Raw genomic sequence first — 17,530 nt, 5'->3', positions numbered from 1 at the left:
TGATAAGACAGGACAGATGGATTTGGGAAAGAAACAGGATCATTCAAGGCGAGGCTAGGGGAGAGAAAGCACAGAGAATCGGTCTTTATTGTGACTCAAGGAGGCCTACAAACAGTAACTGACCTGTTTTCTTCTTTCTGCTGAGGAGCTGACACGAACTGGGCCCAAATGTGGGCAGGGTCACACCTCAAAGCCACCCCTTCTACAGCACAGAGTTGGAACAACCTGAAAAAAATACAAGAGGGTAACATTAGAAGGCTTTAAAAAAGGAAAAATTCTGCCCCTGTATCATTTCCTCTACTCACTGTCACAATGATGGGGACAATTAAAATCCCCTATCAGCAACTGCAAGCAAAGTGCTAGCTGATTCCATTAGAATCCACTCAAGTGCTGCTGAAAATGAGTGCACCTTCAACAGCCAGGACCCCCATTACCTCTACCAAAGTACAACCTACATTTCAGCAATTCTGAGGACAATGACACAGGAGAATGCTCGGACTGCTGGCTCTAGGTGGAGCTTTGAGCATCCTAGTGGCATGGTAATAGTCTTGGATAGAAGTACAACTCAATGACAGAGTACCTGCTTAGCATGCGTGAGATCCTGGGTTTCATCCCAGCACCACAAAGAAAGACAAAAATGGCTGAATAGATATAGATGATCCTCCAACAAGGATGGAGAGAGAGAGAGAGAGAGAGAAACAGCCCTTGGTGCTAATGTAAACAGGAGAGGAAAGAGAGCTGAAGAAAACAAAAAATACGAAACTTACAGCACCTTAAAGTAGTGATGACTGCAAGTATGCAAATGTGGGGGCGTTGTTTAACATATTTCAAACAGGGCCAAATGCACGGCCTTCTCTTTCTACAGAAAGACAGAACACACCTCTATTCATTGCCTTTAGGAATAGGAGAAAGTCTGTTCTGGGGTTCCACGGGCCCTGAAAGCACTAATCTGACAGTTGTGCCTGCTCAACGGTGGGACACACATCCTTTGCCTCTTAGCACAGCATCACTCTGCTGAAGCAGAGTGCAAACTTAAGCAGAATAAAAACTAGGGTGCAACTCAGTGGGCCAGCACCTGCTTAGCATGCACAGGCTCTCTAGGTTCCATGTCCCGCCCCACAGAGTGGGGAAAAAAGTCCCATAATTATCAAGAATGCCAAGATGCCAAGATGCAGTTGTCTGGTACATTTTCTCACTTTATCCTCTTCTGGGGCATCTGGAAACAAGCTGCACAAGTGTGTCATACAGCTATTATCTCTATATAGCTGTCACCTCCCATCTTACTTGGAGCCATCCACAAACCGCTCCCAAGCACCCTGGGCAGGACTGGTCTGTGTGGATGAGAACACTCCATCACCCTTGGCTGTCACAAGCAGTTCCTGGAGTTTTTGACACCATGATTCCCCCAGCAGATTTTCTGTTTACATTTCAGTGGCTCCCTTAGCCATCTCTTATGCTATTCTCTTTCAAATGTTCTCTGGATTTTTAGAGTATCGGAAAACAAAGACAACTCAGGGACAGCTCTGAATGAGCCATGGAGAAGCTCGAGCCTGGAAGTACTGGATTCAACCCTAGTACTTCCCTAGGTAAAGAAAATTACAAATTCTTCCACAGAAATACTCATACACTTGACATTATGTTCTAGTATTATGATAATGAAGATTCCTATCCAGGGATAGAAGGGAAAGGATCTTTGTTTATTGTTTCATGACTCGTCTTAAAGAAAAGAAATTGGAAAACATAACTTAGTGGTAAAGCATTGGCCTAGCATTCTTGAGGCCTCAGATTTATCTCTTCCTTCTGTGCCACTGTGTGTGTGTGTGTGTGTGTCTGTGTGTGTGTGTGTGTGTGTGTGTGTGTGTGTGAGAGAGAGAGAGAGAGAGAGAGAGAGAGAGAGAGAGAGAGAGAAGCAATTTTTCCCTGATTGTATTTATTTTTAAAGTGATAGGAGGTTGTGGATGTAACTCCCGTGTAGAGTATTTGTCTAACATGGCCACGATGAGGCTGGAGGTTCAATTCCTACCACTGAAAAGGTTAAGAGGGCACCCACACATTTTTTTAAATGTAATGACAGATATAGTTTAATAGCCAAGAGTCTAGAAAAGAGCAGCATCTCCCTCTGATAAACTGTCAAGGTCTTCCAACAAGTGAACTAAAGGCAAGCATACTCCCAAGTCAGAGAGTCTGGAATTACACATTTACAGAACTGAAAAATAGTATTAAAATGTAGATCCACTTCCGTTTCTCCATTAGATAAAAAAGCAAGCCAGCCCAAGTGGCTTCCCCACAAACACAAAGAACCAAGGGATGAATCCACTCAAATCAAGGGTAAAGCTGAGACTAGGTTCTCAAAACTGCATCCTCTGACCTTGGATGTAAATGTTTTAGATGCTGAGAATGCCGAACAATTCAGCTGAATAACAAGAGCCACCTCCCTGTTTGTTTTGAGTTCCACTAGGTCTAAGGGAGTCATAAAGCTTGAGGATGGAAAAATACAAGGCAGTTTTTAAAAGGAACTTCTAGATACCCCTTACCCCCATCACTACCCCTTCAGGAAAAAAATGGGGGGCGGTTCTGGCTAGTTATGTCTAAGAAGAAAAAAGGTGAAAAGAACTGACTGGCTACATGCAGCATTTGAGGGCGGGACTGGGATGCTTCCCAGAAGGTTTGTACAATTCAAAGAGGCAGGATATCTTAGAGAAGGCAGAAGCCTCTGGGAGGAGGTGTGGTGGGGAAAGCCAGCCCTACCTCCCACCGCCTAGATAAGGGACAATGCTAAGCAAAGCCAGAAAGAGAAGATTAAGGAACCTGTCTCCAGGTCCAGGGAGATAGCAACAGAGAGATCAAAGATAAGAAGCAAGGATGGTTTAGAAGTAAAGGGTGGCATCCCTTCTTCTGAAGATGGAATCTGAAGTCTGTCCTCAGGCTCTCTGTCAGGAATATGGAGTGAGTTGAGATGCCTAGGATGACGGCGAGGGGCCTTGGCCTCTGTAATACTTGACTGAAAAGGCTACAGCCCTCTATGATGTGAGTCCCTATAATGACCATAAATCCATGTGGGATAGTTTGGGAGGGATGTATGATGAGAGAGCTGACCTGATCAGTTCGGGCCAATCCAGAACAAGATACAACGTACAAGATACAAGAGTAGAAATTCAGATATGAAAATGACTGAAGCACTTGACAAACTACAAAAAAAAAAAAAAATCTAAAGGGTGGGCTGAGCTGGGGACAGAATCTAACCTGACTAGCTATACCACCAAGTCTAAGCCTGCCCAACCCCAATGCAAACCTATACACATACTCTAACCAGGATGGCCCTGAAGGTTGAGAGAGTTGGGGCGGTGGCTCTCTGAATTCCAGGAAGTTGATGTGTTTCTAGGCTTCGGGCTAGGCTATGCCTTGGATAGGGTGTCTTGAGTAAAATGAAGGCTAAGGCATCATGTAACAGCACCCAAGGGCAGCTCAACTGAGCACAGCGAGGTGCTGCAGCCAACTCTGCAGTGTCTCCTCCTGAGTAAAGATGGGTTGCTAAGAGATGGAGACTGTACCAAGTTTAAGAGACAAGCGTGAAGTACCGGTTGAGATGGCCATCCAGGGATGAAAGAAAGATGCAGGATCTTCTCTCTATTTCCTTCCTGAAGCCTACAGGAAGTGCTCACTCTTTAACCAGTCACTCAGAAGCTGTCCGTGCTTTAGCCCAAGTTTTCTTTCTGCCCTTGTCACCCACCAGTACCATGGCTACCACTCTTAAATGTGCATGATACCTCCTTGATTCTTGGGCTCTACCTCAAACTCACACCTCTGGGGAAGGCCCAGCATCCTGTCCTCACATTTCTCCAGAGGACTCTATTTAACCCTGGAACTAGCTCGTGAAGGTCAACAACAAGGTCAAAACCCCCAGGAATTTAAATCAACAACCTTTCTGAGAGCCACTGGCCTATCAAAGTCCTGAACAAACACCAAAGCACTGAAGCAGAAACTAAGAATCCACTTCCAACGTTGAGTTTATTTTCCTATAGCACAACTAAATAAGAAAGAAAAGAGAAAGAAAATCATCTACACGGGGCCTTGTTTCTAGGTTCCTCTGGAGAAGGAAAAAGCATATTGGATACAAGCTTCAGACAGAATAGGACAGAACTGCAATGCATGCATGGGTAGTCAGTGTTTTTCAAGTCTATGCTACTCCTTGGAAATTCAGTTTATTGGATACTCGAGCACTTTGTCCAGAATTTCTGTGGACCTGGACAACTTCCCTTTGCCTTTTTCTCTGCCCCTCCTAGACAAGAAGGAATGTGCAGCAAAGGGTGGAGCGGAAGAGAGAAGAAGCATTAGAGAGCATGACCATTGCCTCCTACAGCCTTAGCGTTAGCTCAGGACCTCCTGAGGTGTGCCTGTTCGTCAGGCTCCGGGAGGAGTTAGGAAGGAGGAAACGTGAATGGAGAACACTCCTCGGCTAGCTCAGTGCATGTTTAGCATCCATGAGGCCCTGGGTTCTATCCCTAGCACCATAAGGATGAAACCAAAACCAAACAACAACAAGATGTGAATGGCTGGAAGGATACAGAGTCCGGTAGATGCTGTCCTGAACCGTCACCATGGTGGCCAGTCTTCCCCCAGCATCTCTTTGTTTCTTCAGAGGAAGGAGAAAGGCAGCACCTTCCCTGATCACACCCTTTCCTGTAAGCACTGTGAAGAAGCGGCCTCCTAGCAACTCCTCTCTCTACGGAACACATCTTACAGGCAGGATCTAACAACTGCCAAATTCACAAGGCCAAGATGCAGCTGCCACCTGGTAGCCATTTGTCACCCAGCATCCTCCTCCTCTGGGAGGGGAACACGGGTGGCCCTTGGCACCAGGCTGTGAGAAGAACAAGTCCTTGGCCTTCTCCCCAGACAGGCCAGACTCTTCCTAAACATTAGGTTTTCTGCTGGCATCTAGGCCCTGGTATTTCATCACTTTCTTGTCCAGCTTAGCAGAAACCTGTACCATTCTCTACTTTACAACAGACGAGGAAAAGGGGGTAAGAAGTCAAAGTGGTCTGCACCAGTACAAGGAACGCACAGGCGGAGGAGAAAGGGAGAAAAATGTCCTTACCTACCTGCTGTGCATAGTCACCTGGTTTAGAGTGGGGACTAAGCTTGACTCCTCCCCTACCCCACCTCCAGAGGAATTCTGGTTTATCAGGTAAAAACAGGTACAGGAAAGGCTGGGGTAGGGCTTCTATAATATGCCGAGATTGTAGAACTTAAAAATGGAAAAGAAAAGGCTAAGTCACAGAAAACAGGATTCAATTTAAGAGTATAGCAGAAGTCTGCTTGTATTCAAGTATGCTACTTCCAGAGAACTGGGGGTGTTTCATGAGACATAAGCTCTATGCCAGAAATGCAGTAAGCAGTCTTTTATGTATTTAATCCTCCAAATCCTGTACAGCAACAACTAGTTTTCTGATGGATGCTACACTACTCTTAAGGGATGGGGACAGAACTCCAGCCTGGGATTCTGTGACTCCAAGATTCCTGTACTTATCAAGACACCACAAAAGATCACAGTAAAACTCTTCAGTAGAAGGAAACAAGCAATTTAAAATACTGGGAAACCAAGGCAGCACAAAAACAAGACATAATGGAGCTGGAGAGGCTGAGAATTTGCAGAGCTGGCTGCAAATGCTGCTGGACTAGAAAGGAAGGATATATGCATCCCATAGGTCCACCAAGACAAGAATAAGGAATGGCAGCAGACAGTGCTGGGACCCAGACTGTTTGTTTGTTTGTTGGTGGTAGTGTTTATTTCATCTTATGATTCATCTTATCATCTTATGATTTCATTACTGAAAGAAATCAGGGCAGGAGACTAAAAGCAAGAACTGAGGCAGACAGATGGAGGAATGCTGCTTACTGGTTTGTTCTGGTTTGTGCTTAAAAACAAAACAAACAAAACCATGCTATTAGTGGTGTGTAGAGGTCAGAGGTCAACATGTATGAGTTGGCTCTCCTTCCATCATGAGTTCCTGGAACTGAACTCAGGTTTCCATGCTTGGTGGCAGGCCCTTTTACTTGCTGGGCCATTTTGCCAGCCTTTGAAAGCCAGGTCTTTGAAAGAGAATAGCTGTTGGATAGAGTCCAGTAAGGTCAGCCATGAACTTGCTTCTTCTGGGTATATCCAAATAGAATGGGTGAACAACTAGACATACAAATATTAATAAAAATTTAATAATAATAATTTTAAAAAGTTATCAGTCTGACTAGCCTATATGATTCTTCCTGCTGACAGGTTATATATTTCTGAGGCCTCAGTTCTCCTGTCTGAGAGTGAAGTAAACTTATTAAAATACATGGGAAACAATATAGCACCCCCACAGTCTGAGCTACTGATATTACTGCTTCTTCACTCAGCATTCCCAGTCTCCCCTGGCCCCAGTGTTAAATCTACTTCAAGTTGCCGTAAGCTTCCCTTATTAGATTGGCAAAGATCTGAGAACAGCTCAATTTGATAATCTTTGTTCAAACAAACAAACAAACAAACAAATTCCATCTCAGCCCACAAGTGAGACAATTAAAAATGAGTAAGTTGGCTTATCACAGATACAATCCCACTGACAGCAAAGGGCAGAACAGCTGTCGACTCTCGCCATGCTACATGACAAGCAGGAAATAAAGACCATCCGGCTATGTGCACTGCCGAAACAAATCCTGCTCGGCTCCACATTTGCTAAACGTACTCCTGGCACCCAAGAGGACAGGGCCACGGACAGCTTCCTCCTTGTATTCCCTAACACAGCCCTTCTCTTCCAACCAGCAACTTGCCCGGCCCACTCAGGCTACTGGACTGCAGTGATCTGACTGTTCTGGGCACGTCTCTGAGATACAACGACGTATCCTGTTACACTTACAGCTTGCGGGAAAGCTGGGGTAAAGTTCAGTAGCAGTTTGCAGAGTTTTGGGCAATAACCTGCAACTCTTTCACGAGTGCCGAGGTCTCAGGCTGGCCTCTCTGAGTGCTAGGGAAAGGGCACAGCAGGATCAAAAGCCTCAGCTCTTCCCTGAGGAGGATTCCCAGTGCCGGCTAAGAACCCCAGGGCAGATACCTAACATCAGATCAGAAGGGGCTACACATTCCAGTTGCAGGATGACTCTCCTAGGAAAATCAAACTGATTTTGTGGAAGATAAAACTGTGTGAGTTGCTCCTCCCCTGGCTGCTTCTAGAAGGCCCTGGAAGGTAGATTCACATCTTTCATTTGACCACTGGAAAAGTGGTCAGCTGTGGTCAAAATTTCACAGTGGGTAATCAGACATTACCAACTGTCAGCTGAGAATGACTGTCCTGGGGAAGTGATGTGCCCTAGCTCCCAGAGACCGGATAGGCTGCCCTCTGTGAATAAACAGATGGTCTTTCGTCCCCCATCTCCCCAGTTTTGCCTCTAAGAAAAGAATTCAATACTGCATGTGTGAAAGCAAACATACTCTAAAATGTAAGTGGTTGATAAGTGTTTATACACAGTACAAACCAACCCCCCCCCACACACACACACAAAACAAAACCATTGGCAAACGATTTGACTGAGTTACGGTGCCAGATATGGTCCTAAGAGACTCTGTGTCTGAAAATCGTGGCATAATCTGAGTACCAGCAGGCTAGTCCAGTCCAGCATATGTCCAGGCTTGGGAAGATTAATGCAGTATTGATGGAAGTCTGAGGCTCTGGTCCTCACTGCCCTGGCCTTGACCACTGGGCGTGTGATTAGGTCATGACAACTGTACTGCCAGGGGTGGGGCATGCAGGATTAGGTTTTGTTCTTGCTGCTGTGAAAGGCTGCTCTCCACTCCTGACCGGCTCTGAAAGAAGCCTGTATCACAAAAGCACGTAGGTTCATTTGCTTTAGGTTGATCTCCTACCAGGTGCTGAATGCACAGGCTTCCTGAACATGCACAAAATGTCGGTTCACATCTTCCAAGCCCCACCCTAAACAGACAGCTCCTTTACAAAGAAATGAATTCTCACCAAGTGTTACAAACTACACAAAGAAAACAAAAGGGGAAGATAATCCCAGAGAGACAGGTCCCTTTCTTAAACTGCCTCTTATATCTAAGTAACCACAAGGCCAACACTGAACCCACAGCTAAAGGAAAGGGATGCCCTGCCCCCAGACTTAGCAGGGTCCCAGACATCTGGGACATGGCTGGATGGCTGGACAATTCCAAGAGACAGATACCCAAGCATAAGGAATCTTCGTAGTATGCAGATTTGGATTACCAAATTAATGTCCATTTACAAAGTATGAGGAGATTTACACATTCTCAATCAAAACACAAGGCAATTGCTTTCATGTCTATGGAACAGAGTACTGCATCTCAAGCAGAATCCTTCGAAGTATCACCATAAAGCAAGCATGTGATAAAAGCACTCTCTGAATGTTCAAAAAGAACATCCCTACTCTTTATCTTCCTTTCACAGTTTGCCTCTCAGTGATAGGAGGGGCCAAACCTCTAACAGTCCATACTTTATCTCCTACTGACCACTCAAAGCCAAAGGCTGGACTTCCTGTAGCCAGCCTGTTTGACTTGTTCCAAACGCTTGCCTCTCCTGCCTGTTGCAATGCCTAAGCAACACCTGCCTACCATCCACTTCAGCAAGAACTTGCAGTGCAATGGAGGAGCACACTTAAGATTGTTTTCACATTTTTGACTTATTTTGTGTGCGCATGTGCTGCACATATACCCATGGCACATGTGTGGAGGTCAGAGGACATCTTGCATTTTTCTCCTTCCACTATATGAGTTCTAGGGAAAAAACACAGGCCATTAGGCTTGGTGGCAGATGTCCTTACCTGCTAAGCGGTCTCCTACCAGGTGCTGAATGCACAGGCTTCCTGAACATGCCTTGATGTGGGAGAGGCCTGACATGGCCAAGAAAAGAACATGCTTTCTGTGGTCACTTACACATTTGCTGTGTCTACAAACACAATAGTCATCTTCATCAAGATGTACAAACTGTAACAATGGCTAGAATAAAGTACAGATTACTTTTTTTTTAAATAAAAGATCTTGTGAAAACCCAGTTGTCCCTGAATTCATGAGCCTCGAGAGATTACAGGTGTGTAAGTAACTATTTCCATCCACAACCACTACTATTCTTACAGTAAGTCGTATGTGCTACTTTACTATTCTTTAACCACAGGAACAAAGAGCTCATGCTTGTGTGCACCCTCCATGATGCACTGGATCCCTTGTCAATCAGCCCACCCAGCCCTACCCACTCAACCCTCTGGGTGCCTGGGTGTTCTATGGTTCAGTCCCCAAAGCACTCAGATAACAGCAGCAAAAATCGCTTCTCTGTGCATCAGTCAAGGAGGCTGTTAAAGCTGTGTTTTGTACGTGTGTCTGCACCGATTCCCCAGAGCACATTGGCTACTGCCCACCATGAGGGAGGTGTTCCATTTTTCTTATCATTTAGTCAGTGAACATGAAGATAACTGGCTTAGAAAATGATAAAAGTCAAGATGCTAACCATCACCTTTCTGGGGGTATGAAGAGTCTCTCTATAATTACAGGATAAGGGCCATTTTCTTGTCTAAACACCTTTAGTTTCTCACAGTTTCACAGACAAGAGAGCTCACTGGAAGAGGAGACAGGCAGTAAGGATGGTAAGTCAGGCCAGGGACAAGAGAACGGGAGGGGGAACAAGTGACAAACTAGACTATACAAGTTGAGTCCCCAGCACCACTTTCTATGCCAACACTCCAGAACACACACAGCATTTCTTTAAAGGGGACTGAACAGAGGAGCTATGCCATTTCACTCACAGCCTAGAACTGTCGTCCATGTGGCCTCCATCCCAGACAGAGGACCTAGCCAGTCAGAGGCCATGAAAGAACAGGAGTCAGCTAACTGGTTCACCCCATCAGCAAACAGCTTCAACACCCTTAACTACCCACAGCTGTGAAGTCAGGAACACCCTGAAAACTTGCAAACAATGGTGTCTACAGTACTCATTGAATACACCAGCGATAAACTTCAAAGCTCCTAAAGATGCTCCATTATAATTCTGGAGAGAAAAACAAACACAAACAGAGCTGTAAGCACACTTCCACGGGGAAGTCAGAAGCTGGCCATATCTTGGCAGCATCCCAGTGAGAAGTACAGTGTTTTTTAAAGAAAACAAAAACTGTCGTTGATATAGTGGTACATGTCTATTAATCCTAGCACTCTCAGAAAGCCAAATCAAGGGCAGGCAAGATGGCTCAGCCTTCAAGGCCACCAAACCTGCCGACCTGAGTTGCATCCCTGGCACCTAAATCATAGAGGAAGAAAATGGATTCCCTTAAGGTGATCTCTGATCTCCATACACCACTATGATACATGTGTGCATCATACACACTATACACACACACACACACACATCATTTTCTCTCTCTTTAAATAAAAAAAGTAAATGAAAACCAAACCAAATCAAAGGTTTGACAGGCTATACAACTGGCTGCCTTTTCACAGAAAAGTATTTCAATAAACACAGAAATGTAAAAAATAAAAACTAAAATAATCCTAAATGTGCCACCTCTTTATTTCCTACAGTTCCCTAATTCTCTGACCTGGTTGAGACAAGAAAAATCCTTTTACAATTCTTCTACAGGTGACTACTAATTGTGGTAATGACATTTTTAGAGCCTCTAGCCAAGGCTTATTTTGAATGAAATGAGAGTTTGGGACATAGATATGCTAGCAATTCTAGTTCTATCTTATGTCGAAATAATGTGTCACTAGTTCTAACCCAAATTTATAGCAAATTAGAGTGGCAATCCCATGAGGCAGTGAAAGTTACTGAAGATGCACTGCACTGTTCTACGCTCTGGGCGGGAAGAGAACCTGAGCCCGCCATGTGCAGGCAGTAGGGTCCACTGAGACTCTGGGTATCAGAAGCTCAAGGAAGTGAACAAGTGCCTGGCTAACAGGCTGGGAAGACAGAGCAGACAGAGTGAAATTACAACCCAAGGGAAAGCGGACCGTGAGCCAACTGCTTTAAAGCTGTGGGGCTCACCAGAGGCAGGAGGTGCGGAACATGAGGGCAGTAGGGCAAAGGCAAACCACGACTTGAAGAAAGGACAAATGCTAGCAACGAGAACACAGTGTGGAGAAAGCATGGGTTCTAAGTACGACCATTTTCACCCTTCTCTAGTGAGATGCTGAAGCCCATGGTTAGTTTGTATTTTATTTATTTAATCACCTTTGCTTTTAAGGTAAGGACATCAAGTGACTGAGATTGTTTTCTCAGGCCCTTACTTGGGAAAAGAAATTAACCACCACTATGCCGCCACCACCATCCCCCATCTAACTACAAACCTTTTGCTTTGTTTCTGACCCATGAAAATAAACTCCTCTGGGAGTCCTCAGCGCATAAGGCACATTGTGAGAAAGGAGGGAGAGTGGAGTAGGGGAAATGGCAAAGATGAGGCTGGCAGAAAGACTCTAAGGTCAAGGTTCCATCTGGGAAGGGATGAACTTTAGCCTGCCACTGTGGAAACCCACTGATTTTTTTTTCCCCTAACCATATCCATACTTTAAAAAGCTTTCACTGGAGGCACATAACCCTGGTTAGGAGGCAACTAGGACAGTTTAAAAGATGACAGGAAGAGGTTCTGGTGGGGAGGGGGCCTGGAGCATCACAAAGGGAGACCTGAGAAGAGGCCCTGTGGCAATGTTCAGAATGCCCCTGGGCTGCCTGCCTTAGGTAACACTGTGGATGACAAAGCAGTCAGCAGACAGGGGAAATTCCTCCTGCAGGAGGGAGTGAGAGCCACACAGTGGAATGTGACTATGGGACTGCAGAATTAAGAAAGTCCCATGTCCTCAGGCTTGGCAAGAGGCTCCTTTGTCTGCTAAGCTGGCTGTCTAACTTTTAAAAGTTTTATGTGAGTCTGCTTTAAATGGCTAGTCATGACCAGAGGCTACAGCACTGGATAGGGCAGGTCAGTGGTGCTTTTCTCTAGTATTCTTGGGTTACTACATTGTAGTCCTTTGTTTTTAAGCCTCAAGGCAGGAATAAAAATAGTCTAGTATGTATGGCCTTCCCTGTAGGCATGGGAGGGGGAGGTACTTCACAGACTTAACTTCGCTTACTATTTATGAGCCTCAGTATACAGAGGGAAACAGCCTAGGAAACCATCAAGACAGGGGCATCTCCTAAGCAGGCAAATAAGTCATTCCCACCTTCCTCATCTACACAGATCCTGATCAAACTGGATCCTGCATCAAACAAAGAAAAGTGGCCAAAAAACTGAAAAAAATGTTTATAAATCTGGGTCGGTTTTAAATGCAGTTTGGGAATAGAGAGAGGAGAGCTAAGTGTGCTAAGAGTGCTGGCCAAGCATGCCTGAGGCCCTGGGCTTAAGCTTCAGGTGTGCAAAACCAAAAATCAACCATAAAAATCAAGTTGGTACATTTAAGCATTTATGAAGCTAGTCTAAAATGAACATAAAATGAACATACCTTGCTAACTAACTGTGGAGGCTAGTGAGCAGGGCTCAGTGGGTAAAGGGACTTGCCACCAAGCCTGAAGACCTGAGTTGGATTCCCAGGACCCACATGGCAGAGAGAAGCAGTCCTAAAGGTAGTCCTATCTAGGAGCTAAAGAGATGGTTCAGCTGTCAGAAGCACTTGCTGCTCTGGCAGAGGAATTCAGGTTCGGTTCCTAGAACCCACTTGGTGCCTCACAATCATTGATAACTGAATTCTAGGGGATCCAACATCCTCCTCTGGCCTCTGAGGACAACAGCACATATGAGGAGCACATACAGGCAAAGCACTCAGGCACAGAAAACTAAAATTTCTTAGACAAACAAAAACAACAGGCATGGTGATGCTCATCTTGAATCCCAGCACTCAAGGGAGACAGAGGCAGGTGGATCTCTGAGTTCAAGGCAAGCTTGGTATACAAAGCAAGATCAAGGCAAGTAGGGATACACCAAGAGACTCTGTCTCAAAACAACATACATATACAAATACAGAAGTTAAAAAGATATATAAAAAAAAGTTAAAAGTTAAATAAATAGAATGAGAATTTGAAAGATACATTGAGACACAGGGGCCTGTGCTGAGACAGCAGGAACCCAAGTTCAAGGCCAGCCTAGGACAGATACATAGTAAGTTCCATGTCAGCCAGGGCTATGATACATAGCAATACTGTTTTGCTTTGCTGTGTGTGTGTGTCCCCTCTCCTACATTCTATACAGGTGCAAATAAATCAGGAAGGGCAGGTTACAATCAGAAGATCTAAGTAAAGTGGAACAAAGCCCTTATGATTCTGTTCAAAAGTCAAAACTATGTTAGTATCATGGTACTAAGAGATTTTAAAAAACCTCTCAACATAGTTACCGATTTATAATATGCAGAAAGAGTTGTTTTGCATATTGAAACTGCTGAACTTATACCAGATGATATAGAACTGACTTTATTCATTCAGGTTCAAGACATAATAAGGAATAGACTGTATCCCATATACATAACACACATCTGATCCCATATGGGTCTGCCAGGTCATCTAGAACAAAGTAATGCAGAATTTGATCAGAAATGTGCTGAAGGCCTCAGAATTTCACACTCTCACACACACAAATCATGTCAATAGCAAAGGCTTAAAAATGACTTTTCTATTGCATGGCAAGAAGTCAAGGAAATTATAAGGAGATATCCTCCTTGTTCTTTATACAACCAAATACTACTACCTGCAGGAAGTAACCCCAAGAGTACTCAAAGGAATTAAATCTGGCAAATGGATGTGCTCCATTTTGTAGAATTTAGAAAACTAAAATATGTATACCACATCATTGATACCTATTCAGGTTTTCAATTGTCAACTGCCTTGAGTCTAGAAAAGGCTGATTTGGTAATCACACATTTACTAGAAGTTATGGCCATCATGGGTATACACGCACAAATAAAGACAATGATCCAGCATATGTCCCTAAGAAAATGAAAACTTTTTTATCCATTACAATATAAAGCATATATATTCAAGTATACCACGCAATCTTGGAGGCAGAGGCAGGCAGATCTCTGTGAGATTAAGGCCAACCCGCCAGACTGGGCAAGTTCCAGGCACAAGTTCCAGGCAGGGCTAGACATTGAGGTAAAGTACCTTAAGAACAACAAACAGGACCTGCGTGCTCGCTTCCAAAGATGGGGAAATAAAATACTCCTAAGGCCTCAAATATAATTTATAATTTGTATATATGTATTTTGAGATATGGTCCCAGTGCGGAGTCCTACCTTGGAACTCACTATGTAGGTCAGGTTAGCCTTGAACTCATAGTGATCCACTTGCCTCTGCCCCTCTAGTACTGGAATTAAAGGAATGTACCAATATAGCTGATAAAAATTTATGATAAAAACACCACCCGTACCCACCCACAACTACACAGACAAAATTCACTACTAGGTCAAGAGAGGGGGACTACTCACAAACTTACCACCCAGAGGAGAGAAAGAGACAGAAGGTGACAGAGCATTAGGTCTATCAGAAGCAGACAGGTGTGTATGCAAGAAGGGTATGGGAGTGGAAGCCTGACTGGGAAGCTGATACTCAAGCACCAGGTGCTGCTGAAGGGCAAGAGATGATTACGGGGGGGGGGGGGGGCAAATTATGGGGAGCTGGGAAATGTGGATTTGGAGTAGTGAGGGGTATAGGCTCAGAGTAGTCTGAGAAGATGATGTAAGAGTTCAGAAAACTTGTTTGAACATGGAGACTGGGGGAGGGGTGACAGACTAGCAAGGGGAACAAAGGGAATGGAGAAGGTAAACCAGAACAACAGTTCAAAGAAAGGCAGGCAGGCAAGAGAAGCGAGAACAGCCACAGGCAACAGGCCTGAGGCACTAGACTGGTGACCAAGAAAATTTTCAGATGGTTGACAAGAGTTAGGCTAAATTCTGTTAGATTCTGGCTGTGTTGCAATACATAGAGGCCTGCCCAGAAGGAGGTGGCAATGTAAAATAGTAGGGGGAGGGAGCTTGAAATTGGAAACTGAAGAGACGCCAGCACCCTCCCCTCAAAGTATAAAGACCAATGGACAGAATCCTTTTATCCGCATATGGCAGAGAGAAATCTTTGCTGGGGGGTCTTAATCTTGAGCACACAGTAGGAATTCAAAGATTTGGTTGGATTGGTAATCTCCAGAAAACAGGTAGTTGGTCCTAGCTGTGGGTCAGAAGAAGAAAATGGGGGAAAGCCATAGTTTAATGAACAAAGAAACCCAGAGATCAGGCAGGAGACAGGCCAGAGGCTGTCAGAGATAAAAAGACTCTCCACCCCCACCCTCTACCACCAGCCCAACAGCCAAGGAGGATGAAGCTCAACAGAGGGGAGCCCTTAGCATAAGTCTTTACAGGCACATGACCTCAAGGTGTTCTCCACCAGTCCTGAACTGATGCATTGCTCCTGTTTTATACTTCCAAGGTGGAAGCAAGATAGAGAAGGTTCAAGGCCATCCTCTGTCATACAGGGAACACAAGTCCAGCCTAGGTACATAAATCTACTTATACACATACCCTCACACATGCGCATCTCAGACACGGCTATAATCTATAATCGCAGCAGCACTCAGGCTACTTTGTGAGTTACAGCTCAGAAAGAGCTACAAAGTAAAACCCTGTCTCAAAAAACACCGCGCACCCCTACCCCCTCATCCCCGGCCCCCACATCAAATGGCCCAAGGACAGTGAAATGGCACTTCAGGGAAGCCCTTCCCCTACTCAGGGAGTCTATGGCATCCTGCTTCCCACTCCTGAAGGGTGGCAGAGGAAAAAGAATTGTGTTATTTTAAACACTGCACCTTATATTCCAGTAGAAAGGTAAGCCTGTTACTTTTCTTCCAGCTGACCCCCAATCCAGTCATGAACCTGTTCTCCTAAATATAAACTTGTAGATTCCACATACAAATACCATGGGCACCAGGTCTTCCAGAGAAAACACCTTCCAAATTTTCAACCCAAATACTTTTCACATTTTCTTTCTGGGCTGAACTTTGCCGCTCTAACAGAGATACCGGTCAGTGTAAATGCAGGCTGACGGCTCACAAAAGACAGGGTCCCACTATGTAGTCCTGGCTGGCCTGAAACTCAGAGATCCGCCTGCCTAGGCCTCATCAAGTGCTAGAATTGAATACATGGGCCACCAAGGGCATTGTGATCTGGCAGTTCTCACAGGTTCAGTTACGTCTGGACCAATCTGTGAGTCAATCAAATCAGTGTACATTGAGTTTTAGATTAATTTAGATTTGACTTAAGATTTCTGTCAACTATAAACACCATCATTGGAGTACTTAACTAAACCAAACCATTTAAACTAGTGAAGGGGAAGGAAGTAGATGGAAGGTGTTCTTCCCCGTATCTCTGCTATTCCCATCTCTATTCAATTACTAGACGACCAACTGTTTCTCAAAGGAAAATCCGAGACTTCAGTCTGAATATTAAAACCTTGACTGAGCAGTAGTTTGAAGAAAACTAAAAGTTTCAGCAATCTGAGAATGAAATATTATGTTCAGACCATACAGAGCATAGCAGTTGTTCCCAAACAACATGAAACCAGAAAGACGCAACACTATCTTTACCCTCCACCTAGAGAGTCAAAGCCAGTACACTGTCCCCTGTAGTGCTGCCAAGGAACCAACTCAACTGCAGCCTGAGGAGAACAGAGACAAAGCAAGTGAGAACGCATGGGCCAGCAAAGGACACCTGACAGTAAGATATCAAACCTGCCTGGAAGAAAATGGACATCATCACATTTTATTTATTATTTAAAGATGTATTTAGTTCTATAATATATGGTATACACATTATAATGTATATATAACATATACCATATTGTGCATCATATATATTATAATATAAAGTATATCCACATATACTATGGGTCTGCATGTCTACCTATGATGTACACGTCTGAGGAGCCAGAAGAGGCATTGGATCTAGGAAATTCCTATGATTGGAGTTTCAGAAGGTCAAGAGCTACCATGTGGGTTCTGGGAATTCGACCTAGGTACTCTGGAAGAGCAGTCAGTGCTCTTAAACGCTCAACAATCTCTCCAGCCCCTGTCACAAAATTTAAAGGATGGAAGGAAATAAGCAGTTCTTAATGTCATTTGGAAACATTGGCTAAAATGCTAATAATTAGATCCCCCTCCATGTAATCCCTTCCACAAGCCTTCAAGAGGAAGGCTGAGAATCATTTTACCCCATCTCTTGGAAGGAAAACCACATTTTCTCTATTAGCACAGCAGACACAAGAGAAACCTTTAAACTGCTTGATGGAATCCAGCTTTGCACAGGCATCTCAGAGAGGACAGAGAGATGAAAGGCCACAGAAGACTCAAAAGGGAAGGCGATGAGAATGGGGCCTCCCACCTCCTAAGCCAGAAGATTGCACATAAGTTAACTGAAGAAAATGTTCTTGTAATGTGACTGAACTACCTCACTCTGAGAAACCACTTCCCACTAATGCTTTGGCTCTACCCTAACAACCTTATTCTGTTTATTGTTCAG

At 44.4% G+C, this 17,530-nt stretch overlaps 1 protein-coding gene across 9 annotated transcripts in view; it reads right to left on the bottom strand.

Annotated features, from left to right (window-relative positions):
* The window catches only part of Rreb1 (ras responsive element binding protein 1), a 131,195-nt gene that overhangs the window by 63,861 nt on the left and 49,804 nt on the right, over positions 1-17,530 (bottom strand). For all 9 annotated transcript variants that reach the window (XM_048425577.3, XM_085699395.2, XM_087896540.1 and 6 more), the window contains exon 2: positions 124-225. The gene's annotated coding sequence lies outside the window, so the exon portion shown is untranslated. The remainder of the gene's footprint in view (positions 1-123; positions 226-17,530) is intronic.

The sequence above is a fragment of the Myodes glareolus genome, chromosome 14 (assembly GCF_982192425.1).
Source record: "Myodes glareolus chromosome 14, mMyoGla1.1, whole genome shotgun sequence".
Taxonomy (NCBI): domain Eukaryota; kingdom Metazoa; phylum Chordata; class Mammalia; order Rodentia; family Cricetidae; genus Myodes; species Myodes glareolus.
Note: the sequence above shows the minus strand (reverse complement) of the source record. Positions and strands in the feature narration are given on the sequence as shown.